The sequence below is a fragment of the Barbus barbus genome, assembly GCF_936440315.1.
Source record: "Barbus barbus genome assembly, chromosome: 36".
NCBI lineage: Eukaryota > Metazoa > Chordata > Actinopteri > Cypriniformes > Cyprinidae > Barbus > Barbus barbus.
This window is the reverse complement of record NC_136714.1, coordinates 7,508,562-7,520,966: the sequence shown is the minus strand read 5'-3', so window position 1 is coordinate 7,520,966 and position 12,405 is coordinate 7,508,562. Positions and strand designations below refer to the sequence as shown.

Here is a 12,405-nt window from a genome sequence, read left to right as displayed (position 1 = left end):
ACACTCAGATAAGCCCCTAGAGACATTCCCATTCCCCGCCTGCTTACCTGGACATTCTGCTCATCTCATTCCCCTCTGCTACTACTCAATAAACCTGTTGATTGTATTGCACTTACCTCTGTGTCCTGTGTCTGTCTGCTGACAGAAGACCAGACCAGAACCGATGACCGGAGATGGAGTTCCCGAACCCCGCTGCTGCGGATTCCCTCGAAGAGCTGGTCAGCGCTCTTCAAACAGCTCTCTCTCCGGTCACACACCCTCAGTCTGCCTCTGCCAGTCCCATGGCCATCCCTGCAAACTATTCGGGTGAGGTGGTTGAATGTAGCGTTTTTTTACTCCAAGTTTCACTCTACATAGAGATGCAATCCCATAAATTTTCCAGCGAATGGGCTAAAGTTGCCTTGCTGATCTCCCTGCTAACCGGACGGGCATTGCTCTGGGCACGAGCATCTGGAACTCCTAGACCACTATAATTAACTCTTTCGATGCTTTCTCTTCCCACTTCAAGGAGGTCTTCGGCCTATCCACCGGCTCGCTCTCCATTTCCGACCAACTCATCCGCCTCCGTCAGGGAGATTCTTCGGCCAGTGACTATACTCTGCAGTTCTGGACTCTGGCGGCCTCGTGTGGATGGAACGAGGCAGCGCTACTCACTGCCTACCGTCAGGGCTTGGATCCACAGATCAGAGCCCAGATGGCAATCTATGATGACACTGTCGGTCTGGAGAGCTTTATGCAGAAGGCCGTTAAGATCTCCCAACGTCTCACGGCTTGTCAGCTGGACATAACCGCTCATTCTCCATCCTCACCAGCTGCCTGTCCTCCGGTACCAGAACCTATGCAAATGGATAATAATCGCCTCTCACACACTGAGCGTGCCCGACGTCTCGCCACGGGGCTGTGCCCATTCAGGTGTGCCTCTCTCACCCCCACGCCCAGCGTACCCGCCCTCGTGGACTCGGGATCCTCAGGCAATTTCATCTCACAAGCCCTCCTAAAACAGCTTGATTTACCCTGCCAGAGACAGGCTGAGCTGAAGATAGAGACCATACAGGGAAAACCGCTCGGGCATGGGCACATCAAGTTCCGGTCTCAACCGATCATTCTGCAAGTAGGCTGTCTTCATCAGGAGAGGATTTCCTTTCTGGTACTGGAGGGACCCACCGTCGATATCATCCTGGAACACCCCTGTCTATCTCAACATTCCCCCGAAGTCAGATGGGATACCAGCGAGATCCTCCGATGGAGTAAAACCTGCATCCAAAACTGTCTCTCCAATGTCCCTGTAACCTGAAGCTCCAAGTTGATTCCACCCTAGTGGAGAGCCCCGAACCTCGTGAGGTTCCGACGATCCCATCTGACTACCTGGTGTTCCAGGATGTGTCAAAGCCACGAAGTTACCACCGCACCGGCCATGGGATTGTGCCATCAACCTACTGCCTGGAGCTATACTCCCCAAGGGTCGAGTATACTCCCTGTCCATCCCGGAGCGCAAGGCGATGGAGGGATTAAATCAAGGTGGCTCTCCAACAACAGTTCATTCACCCTTCCACCTCTCCGGCGGCCTCTAGCTTCTTCTTCGTGGGCAAGAAGGATGGAGGCTTGCGGCCCTGCATCAACTACCGGACCCTCAATGATCACACTGTCAAGCTCCCTTATCCTCTTCCCCTGGTCCCGGCTGCCCTCGAGGAACTCCGTGGGGCCCACATCTTCTCGAAGCTGGACCTGCAGAGCGCCAATAACCTCGTTCGTATCCGGGAAGGTGACGAGTAGAAGACGGCGTTCATTACCCCCTCAGGCCACTATGAATATCGGACCATGCCATATGGCCTTTCCAAATCTCCGTCCGTCTTCCAGGGGTTTATGAACGAGGTGTTCCGGGAGTTCCTCCACCGGTTTGTCATCGTGTACATAGACGATATTCTGATCTACTCCCGGAACATGGCTGAACATCGCCATCACGTGACGCAGGTCCTACGCCAACTCAGGAAACACCTCCTCTACCTGACACTCCAGAAGTGTGAGTTCCACCGCCCCACGGTCCAGTTCCTTGGCTACATCCTCAGTGTGGATGGGATCCAGATGGACCAGGGGAAGGTCCAAGCCATCTGGGACTGGCCCCAGCCTCAGTCAGTAAAGGAACTGCAATGATTCCTCGGCTTCGCAAATTTCTACCGGAGGTTCATTCTGAACTTCAGTCTCCTATCAGCCCCTCTCACTTCCATGCTCTGTCAGAAACCCAAGTCTCTGTCCTGGAACTCCGAAGCTCGAGCTGCCTACAAGAAGCTCCAGGAGGCCTTCTGCACTGCTCCCATCCCAAACCCAAAATCCCATTCATAGTGGAAGTGGATGCCTCCACCACCAGCGTGGGAGCAATGCTGTCTCAATACCACAGAGAGCCTCCCTGACTTCACCCTTGCGCTTACTTCTCCAGGAAGCTTTCCCTAGTGGAGCGGAACTACGATATTGGAAATTGGGAGCTGCTCACCATTAAACTGGCGCAAGAGGAATGGAGACACTGGCTGGAGGGAGCTCAACACCCCTTTACAGTCATCACTGACCACAAAAACCTGGAATATCTCCAAAGTGCTAAGAGGTTAAACATCCGGCAGACTTGCTGGGCCCTCTTCTTCACCCGGTTCCAGTTTTCCATCACGTATCGACCCGGTGACAAGAATGTCAAGGCAGATTCCCTCTCACGTATCCATGCCCCCAACGAACCCTCCACACTTGAACCCATACTCCCTTCAGCCGTCCTTGTGAGCCCCATCCGGTGGGCCCTTGATGAACAGATCCGCATCGCCTCCATCACCAAACCGGCTCCGCTGGGAAGCCCGGAGGGCAAAACCTACGTGCCCACTTCCTTGAGGACTTCCCTTCTGGGCTCCCTGCATGCTTCCCCGGGCTCTGGACACCCGGGCAGCCAACGTACTCTCTCGCTCCTCCAAGCTCGGTACTGGTGGCCCAGTATGTCTCCCAGTACGTTCGTGGATGCTCAGTCTGCGCCGGAAATTTAGTCCCATTACCCATTCCACGTCGCCCCTGGTCCCACGTCGGGGTCGACTTCCTCACAGATCTCCCCAAGTCAGAAGGTTATACCTCCATACTTGTTGCAGTTGACAGATTCTCCAAAGCCTGCAAGTTAATTCCCCTCCGGGGTTTACCCACAGCCCTCGAAAGAGCAGAGGCCCTCTTCCATAATCTCTTCCAGAGATTGCAGAAAGTCAGACCTAAAAAGATTAACTCAGCAGGGACTACAGCTTCAAGTACACAGCAATTTAGTCCAGAGAGATTTAGCCGAAAGTATTTTGTACTCCATCTATCAGAACAGCCATGAGATTGAATCATATGTGAAAGAATTCTTGGAATATACATCTTGGGATGAGTGGTACCTCATTGATTTGTTTTGGATTGGATTGGACATTCTGGATTGGGTGCTGTGGATAAATCCCATGTCTGTCCGAAGGGCCAGGAAGCCAAGCTCAGCAGTTCTATGTCTGTCCCCTTCTAATAAGGAATCCCTTACCTGTTTCATGCCTTACACATCTGCTCCAATCTACATGTCTGCTCCACACCAAGAATCCATTCCTGATCCCATTCCAGCCCAAGAATGCACTTCTGAGGTGGTTAAAATTTTAGAGCCAGAATCAGAATCAGAATGAGCTTTATTGGCCAAGTATGTTTACACATACAAGGAATTTGTTGTTTGACAAAAGCTCCACAGTGCAACAGAAAGACAGCAACAGGACACAGATAATAAAAGAATAACAACAAATAACCAAATAGGCAATGTACAAAGCAGCAAAAACACAATATATAATATAGACAACTATGTATGTACAGGTCAAGTATGTGCAAATTAGAAATGAGAAAATAAAAATCAAATTAGTGAGTGTGGTGAATGGATAGTGTATTATAGTTGTGTGTTCCACGTTTATTGTTGAGTGTTCATGAGATGGATTGCCTGAGGGAAGAAACTGTTCCTGTGTTTGGTCGAGGTATGTAGCGTTGACCAGACGGTAACAGTTCAAAGATGGAGTGTGCTGGGTGTGAGGGGTCCAGAGTGATTTTACCAGCCCTTTTGCTCACTCTGGATAAGTACAGCTCTTGGAGAGTGGGGAGGGTTGTACCAATGATTCGCTCAGCAGTCCAGACTACCCTCCGTAGTCTTTTGAGGTCAGATTTGGTAGCTGAGCTGAACCAGACAGCTATAGAAGTGCAGAGGATGGATTCAATGATGGCGGAGTAGAACTGTTTCAGCAGCTCCTGTGGCAGGTTGAACTTCCTCAGCTGGCGAAGAAAGTACAACCTCTGCTGGGCCTTCCTGACAATGGAGTCTATGTGAATATCCCACTTCAGGTCCTGGGAGATGGTGGTGCCCAGGAACCTGAATGACTCCACTGCAGTCACAGTGCTGTTCATGATGGTGAGTTTGGGGAGAGCAGGGGGGTTTCTCCTGAAGTCCACTATCATCTCCACAGTTTTGAGCGTGTTAAGCTCCAGGTTGTTAAGACTGCACCAGACAGACAGCTCCTTAACCTCCTGTCTGTAAGCAGACTCGTCACCGTCCTGGATGAGGCCGATCAGTGTGGTGTCGTCTGCAAACTTCAGGAGGTTGACAGAGGGGTCTTTAGAGGTGCAGTCGTTGGTGTAGAGGTAGAAGAGCAGTGGGGAGAGAACGCAGCCCTGAGGAGCTCCAGTGCTGATGGTACGAGTGCTGGATGTGAATTTACCAAGCTTTACTAGCTGCTGTCTGTCTGTCTGCTGTCTGTCTGTTGATCCACTGCCAGACGGAGGTGGGGACGGAGAGCTGGGTTAGTTTATTTTGAAGGGTTTCCATGATGCTGGTGTTAAAAGCGGAGCTGAAGTCTACAAACAGGATCCTCACGTAAGTCCCTGGTCTGTCCAGATGCTGCAGGATGAAGTGCAGTCCCATGTTGACTGCATCATCCACAGACCTCTTTGCTCTGTAGGCAAACTGCAGGGGGTCCAGTAAGGGTCCAGTGATGTCCTTCAGATAAGCCAGTCTTTCAAATGATTTCATGGTTACAGACGTTAGGGCCACAGGTCTGTAGTCATTAAGTCCAGTAATTTTGGGTTTCTTTGGGATGGGGATGATGATGGAGCATTTGAAGCATGAGGGGAATTCACACTGCTCCAGTGATCTGTTGAAGATCTGTGTGAAGATGGGGGCCAGCTGATCAGCACAGGTTTTGAATCGTAGGTGACACACCGTCTGGGCCTGGTGCTTTCCTTCTTTTGTTCTTCCTGAAGACCTGGCACACGTCGTCTTCGCTGATTTGAATAGTAGGTGTGGGGGAGAGAGGGGTTGCTGGAGGTGTGAATGGTTGTGTGGAGAGGTGTTCAGGGCGGGTGTGGGGTGATCTTTCAAAACGTCAATAGAACTTGTTCAAGTCGTCTGCCAGGTGTTGATTCTCCACAGTGCTGGGGGGTGGTGACTTGTTGTAACTGGTGATATCCTTCATTCCTATCCACACTGAAGCAGGATCACTGGAAGATAATTTTTTCCTGAGCTTGTCAGAATAATTCCTCTTTGCCACTCTGATCTCCTTTTCCAGTGTATATTTTCCAGTGTGTACAAGACTTTATCCCCCTTTCTGTAAGCATCTTCTTTGGCCTGACGGAGCTGTCTGAGTTTTGCAGTGAACCATGGTTTGTCATTGTTGTAGATTAGATGTGTCCTATTAGGAATGCACATATCCTCACAGAAACTGATATAAGATGTTACAGTCTCTGTGAGCTTGTCCAGATCGATGGCAGCGGCTTCAAAAACAGTCACTCACAATCAGTGAGAGAGAAACAGACTTGTAAATCCCGCTCTGTTTCATTAGTCCATCTTTTAACAGATCTTAATACAGGCTTTGCAGATTTAAGTTTCTGCCTGTAGGACGGTATAAGATGAACCAAACAGTGATCAGAGAGTCCTAAAGCTTTATTGTTGTGTAACCGTGATCCAATATATTACTGTCTCTGGTGGGACATGCGATGTGCTGTCTGTACTTTGGCAGTTCGCGGGAGAGATTTGCTTTATTAAAGTCCCCGAGAATGATTAAAACAGAGTCTGGGTGTTGTTGTTCTGTGTCTGTGATCAGATCAGTGAGAGCAGAGTTAGAAACATCTGAGTAAACCCAGAGCAGCAGAGTTTGTCAAATCCTTGTTTGTCCGGGAGAGCAGAAGGAGTTTGTCCGTTTTGTTGGGTAGAGAGCGGAGATTCGCCAGATGGATGCTAGGCAACGCCGTTCAAAATCTGTGCTGACGAAGCTTCACAAGTGCTCCGGCTCTCTTCCCCCTTTTGCGCCTCCTGTAGCGTTTGACCATAGCTACGGCTCCACCAACTACAATGTCCAGCAAAAGGTAAAAGATTTTGTGGTGTGCTCTGCCGAATGTTCAGCAGGTCATCCCTGGTAAAACTGATCGTATTTGAAAAACAAAAAACAGGGAAAACAAACAAAAACAGTACAAACACTGAAGAGCAAAGCACAATAGCTGCCATCGGCGCCATTCTTGGTCGATAATAAAGCAGAGTGCATTTGTCAATGTGCCAGCTTTAAAGGAGTTATGAACTGCATTTTTTTATTATTATTAGTTCATGATGTTTCCTTTGGTGCACTTATAATGTTAGTATTATTTTTACATAAAAATTGTCATAATTTAGAAATAAAAGGCCCTTTTCTACCTTGATTTTAGCCTTCTGATTTGAATGCTTTGTTGGAAGGTGCTGTGAGATTTTAATGTAAATAACCACTCTGTGATTGATCATGAAAAGTGATGATTATAGTATTATATTTAGATCTACTCCCATCACATTAAAAGTTGCAGCGACGAGCATTGTAGCTGATGACAGACTGTTGAGCACATGAATGCAGTCATGAGTGCAATCTCATCAGAGGTGGGTAGAGTACCCAAAAACTGTACTCAAATAAAAGTAAAAGTACTTCTAGAAATATTTACTCAAGTAAAAGTAATAGTCTGAAGTAAAAAAGTGTTGGATAAAAAAAACTACTCAAGTAGTTAGTTACTAGTTACTTTGGATCATATAGGTACTGAATATAGTCTATTTTTATTTAGATATATAGATTACATTTATGTAATGTGTATGTGTATATACACACACACACACACACACTGCCGTTCAAAATATATATATATATATATATATATATATATATATATTAATGTAATTTATTTCAGTGATGCAAATCAGAATTTTCATCAGCCTTTACCCCAGTCTTCAGAGTCGCATAATCCTTCAGAAATCATGTTGATTTATTATCAGTGCTGCTCTTTTTAGCTTTCTATTCATCAAAGAATACTGAACAAAATGTCACAGGTTCCAAAAAATATTAAGCAGCAAAACTGTTTCCAACACTGGTAATAAATCAATATATTATAATGATTTCTGAAGGATCATATGACTCCGAAAACTGGAGTAACAGCTGATGAAAATTCTGATTTGCATCACTGAATTAAATTATGTTTTAAAGTAAATTAATTATGTATTATCCTATAACCTCTGACACTGAAACCTCTGAAAACACCTCACATGACTGCTCTGAACATAACGAAACAAATGCATATTGACGGATCTTCTGTTCTGCAAAATGTAAACAAATGTAGCCTATATTTTAACAAGCGTAAATATTGTAAAAATATGAATATTAATTGTGTCTAGAACAGGCTGCGCGCCGCTGCGTAGAGCTAACGCGGGTTCCGCGGGTGTTCATTTCATACTCTGTGACAGCTTATTTAATGTATAAATTATACATTGTATTTAATGTAAGGTACATGTACAACAAACTGGTAATGTCATAGTGGTATCGTGGCCTATACCTGTGGAACAGTAGACAGCACACGCGGTGTTCATCTAATAAAAGATCTTCATATAGCTCTAGCAAACAAGCCTTTGCAGATTTGCTTTCAACTGACTGTAGATCCAAAGCCACGTCTTCAGCACTCTTGATGTTCTTAAACTCTCTGTTATCTGAGTGAGAACCGCTTCAGAGACTCAGCGCGTGCGGCAGGGAACTGAACGAATCATTCAAACTGATTCGCGAACCGATTCACTGGTTTGCCAACTGGTTTGATAAAGCCTTTAAACAGAATCGACTCAAAAGAATGAATCATTTGCGAATGGGCATCGTTCATTGCCCAGAGAAAAGTAGACGGCGCGTTTGGAATAAACTGAAAGATTTTTAACTTGTATTGCATTAAGATACAGTAACGAGAGTAGAGTCGCCCACAGTAACGAAGTAAAAGTACAGTTTTTTCTCTAAAAATATACTTGAGTAAGAGTAAAAGTACCCATTTTAAAATATACTCAAAATAATAAAATAAAGTATTAGTTACCCAAAAAATGTACTCAAGTAAATGTAACGAAGTAAATGTAACTTGTTACTACCCACCTCTGAATCTCATCATTACAACTCGAGTTCTGCACTTTCACAAACACTTTCATCATAACTAACAGTGCAAACACAATTGTAAAATATAGCAGCAAGCAGCGATTACCGGGGTTCAAGCTCTTTAAGGCCTTTATGATTTCTATGCTGTTAAGGTGTAGCATAATGTGAAATGCAGGTCTGACACCAGAACACATCCACAATGGAGATTTCATTAACACCGTATTTCTCTCTCTCTCTCTGTCACACACACACACAGACAGAAATGGAAGGTTTAACAACACTGATACACAGTAAGCATGCTAATACATACACACACAAACACGTTGTCGTAGATATAAAATTGCGATTCTCCGCTCCATTACTGGAGACCTTCTGCTGTGCGCTGCCTTGCTTATTGAACACACCTGATTCAGATCTCCAACTCGTTAGAAGAGCACTCCATGCAGGTTTAAGCACTTTAATGCCTTCATGAATTTTATGCTGTTAAGGTCTAGGCCAACGTGAAATGCAGGGCTGACAATAGAACACATTCACAATGGAGAATTCATTAACACCGTATTTCTCTCTCTCTCTCTGTCACATAAACACACACACACAGGGAGAAATTAAAGGTTTAAAAATACTTAATAAACAGTAAGCATACAAACACACATACACAGAAATGAAAGGTTTAATAATACTTAATGCACAGTAAACATGCTAATACAGACACACAGATTCACTTTGTTGCAGATACACTTCAGGTCTTGCAGTCTCCACTAATGAGCTGATGAGTTGAATCAGGTGTGATAGATGAGGGAGACAAACAAAATGTGCAGGGCTGGGGGTACTCCAGGACAGGTTTGAGAACCACTGAATTAGTTGAATGAGCCCATTAGTGGTCTTCCGCTGCCATCTAGTGGTTATAAATTGCAATTTCTCACACAACACTGTGTTTTTAACCTTTACAACTATTATATTGTTATTTTTTTGCCCAATCTCTCTTCAAATTTTGGATGCTTGTTTAGAATGAATTATGCATCATTTTACACAGATTTGAGAATTTGAGGGCTTTCTTTTAGGATTCATAGGCCTTTGGGTACACTATGTAAAGAATATATTATAAAATGATCGATTTATAGTTGTGCAAATGCAAATGTTCAACTTTTTTTGATAATTATTGACCTAGAGAGTCTAGAGAATAGTTCTGCATTGATTTGATTGATTTTGAGTTGAAAACTGAGGCTAGTTCACAGAAGTAGGTTTTTTAAAATAATCTCAAATACTTAAAGAACAGTTTGATTGATAGCAGTGATCCTAGAGGCAAAGTTGATCAGAATGAGATCTATTGTATGATATGAAGATATAGTGTATAAGTGAATATTATGAACATTTTATTGCAATGTGAGGTAATTTACTATAGAACTACTGTTTTAGAGACCTTTTTCACTGTTATAGCGCCACCTATGGTCCAATCTCCATGAAACTTTGCATGCTTGTTAAGAGTCATCTGACACATGTTTTCAATTCGAGTTTTCGTTTAGGTTTTATAGGCTTCTGGGTATATTTGGCCACACCCCTTTTTTAATGACCCCGTTACAGCTAACCAAAGGACTAAATTCAATATTTTTTTGATAATTATTGATCTAGAGAGTCCAGAGAATATTACTACAGTGGTTTGATAGAGATTGAGCAAAAAAACAGAGACTAGTTCGCAAAAGTAGGTTTTTAACATAATTGAGAATATGTCATGAACAACTTGATTGACAGCATTAGTCCCAGAGGCAAAGTTGCTTAGAATGAGGAGATATATCATATGATATGAAGATCTAGTGTTTGTGTGAATATATGAACATGTTCTACATGTTGAGGTCATTTTCTGTAGAAATATTGGTTTTTGTGAGTGCTTTTTCACTGTTATAGCACCACCTATGGTCCAATCTCCATTAAGCTTTGCATGCTTGTTCAGAGTAATCTGATACGTTTTCACCAAGTTTTGTAAAGTTTTGAGTTTTTGTATTTGACCACGCCCCCTTTTAATGACCCCCTTAAAGGTAACCAAAGAAGAAAATTCAACATTTTTTTTGATAATTATTGATCTAGAGAGTCCAGAGAATATTACTGCAGTGGTTTGATCGAGATTGAGCAAAAAACCTAGGACTAGTTCGCAAAAGAAGGTTTTTCACATATTTACGAATATCTAATGAACAATTTGATTGACAGCAACGGTTCTTGAGGCAAAATTTGACAAATGATATGCATATTGTGTGGATGGCTAAAACACCACGTGATTACAGTGCCAAAAAATCTCATTAGCGCGAACTAGTAGCCGATTTCTTTCAAAATTCTTACAGACCTTTAGGGCCATGGGTCAAACATGCCCACCGAGTTTCGTTCCGATCAACCACCGTTGACCTTGTCTAATAGGTGCTCAATGTTTTTTAGATACGTCAATGTCCTCATAGGCACTTATGGCACATGGGAAAGACACTGAATACCAATTTTCAGGTCAATTGGACTAACGCTTGCGTAGTTATAGCCATTTTTATGTTTTTTCCATCTTATAGTGCCACCAAGTGGCAGAGCTTCACAATTTTTTTTTATTTGACCAAAGATTGAGCTGATGTGTACCGAGTTTGAAGATATCTCATTTTGTTCACGAGTTATAGCCTTTTTCGTAAAATTGGCCCTCCGCTTTAGAATGTTTTGGCGCCCCATTGTGACAGGGAGTCGAAATTTCAACTTTTTTTTTGATAATTATTGATATTCACTGTCCAGAGAATTTTTCTGAACTGGTTTGGTTCAGATTGGGCGAAAAACCTAGGACTAGTTCGCAAAAGTAGGTTTTTGACCGTACCTCGCAGCATGAATCAGATTTTTTTAGGCTTTTGCCCGCCTTGACCCAAGGATTCCAAAAATTTTTGAGTCTACGACAAGCGGTTTAGGGCTATGAGCGATTTCGCATTTTTGTTCGCTGTAGCGCCCCCCATAGGCCGATTGGGGCGAGCCTTGGTATCTGATAAGAAGGCTGGACTACTACCATCTGACCAAGTTTCAGCTCTCTAGCCCTTACGGTTTGTTCTGCACGATCAGTTTTAGGGAAGAATAATAATAATAAAAATATTAACATTTACAATAGGGTTTCAGCACTTTGTGCTTGAACCCCTAATAAGAGATTCATTGTGCAGTGTGAGTGTAGACAATGTCTATAATGATTATAATGGGAGTTATGGCGAGAGTCCAGAAATTAATCACTGAAAAACTCAGCTACAGCAATTATAAAGGGATACTTCGTATACTTTGATCACTTTCTGTATATAATTTAATCCTAATTAAAATAACAGATTTTTTTTTCACACTACTAAGAGAAACAATGTGTAGTTGACCGTTTAGTAACTGGCTTGATTTACTGGTGCATAAACTGAAGGGATGTAATGATTATTGCGATATGTAGTCCACGATATGATATTTATTGCGATATTTAAAAAGAAAAAATAGACACATTAAAAATTGGGAAAATATTTTAAATTTTTTAAAGTTAATTTATTCTATCTAATGCACTTTGAGAGTTTAAAATTAAGTTTTCTTAGTTAAGAAACATGGGTTGGAGCTCCTAAGTCAGAAAAAAGTCAGTGAATTGACTTGTAACTGAAATTTAAAGGGGACTCAACCCTCTTTTAATTTGTGTTATACCTTCTCAGTCTAAATTACCATTCACACTGGTGTTTAACTTGGCACAGTTGTGAATAGCCGTACACATGAGCGTGGGCATACATTAGATCTGGTTTTGTCGTATGGTTTACCTGTTTGTAAAATTGAGGTATTTGATGCTACCTTCTCTGACCACATGCCTGTTTTATTTTAAATGTATCTTTCTTGTAATCCTAAACCAAATGTCCCAGCTTGTCGTTGCCATATGTTTAGTTCAGGGGTTGCGAATGTCGGTCCTGGAGAGCCGCAGCCCTGCAGAGTTTTGCTTCAACCCGTATCAAACACACCTGAA

The 12,405-nt window shown here is 43.3% G+C and overlaps 1 protein-coding gene across 3 annotated transcripts in view; it reads left to right on the top strand.

The window, feature by feature from the left end:
* The window catches only part of LOC306856269 (E3 ubiquitin ligase RNF121-like), a 113,010-nt gene that overhangs the window by 74,765 nt on the left and 25,840 nt on the right, over positions 1-12,405 (top strand). The window lies entirely within an intron of this gene.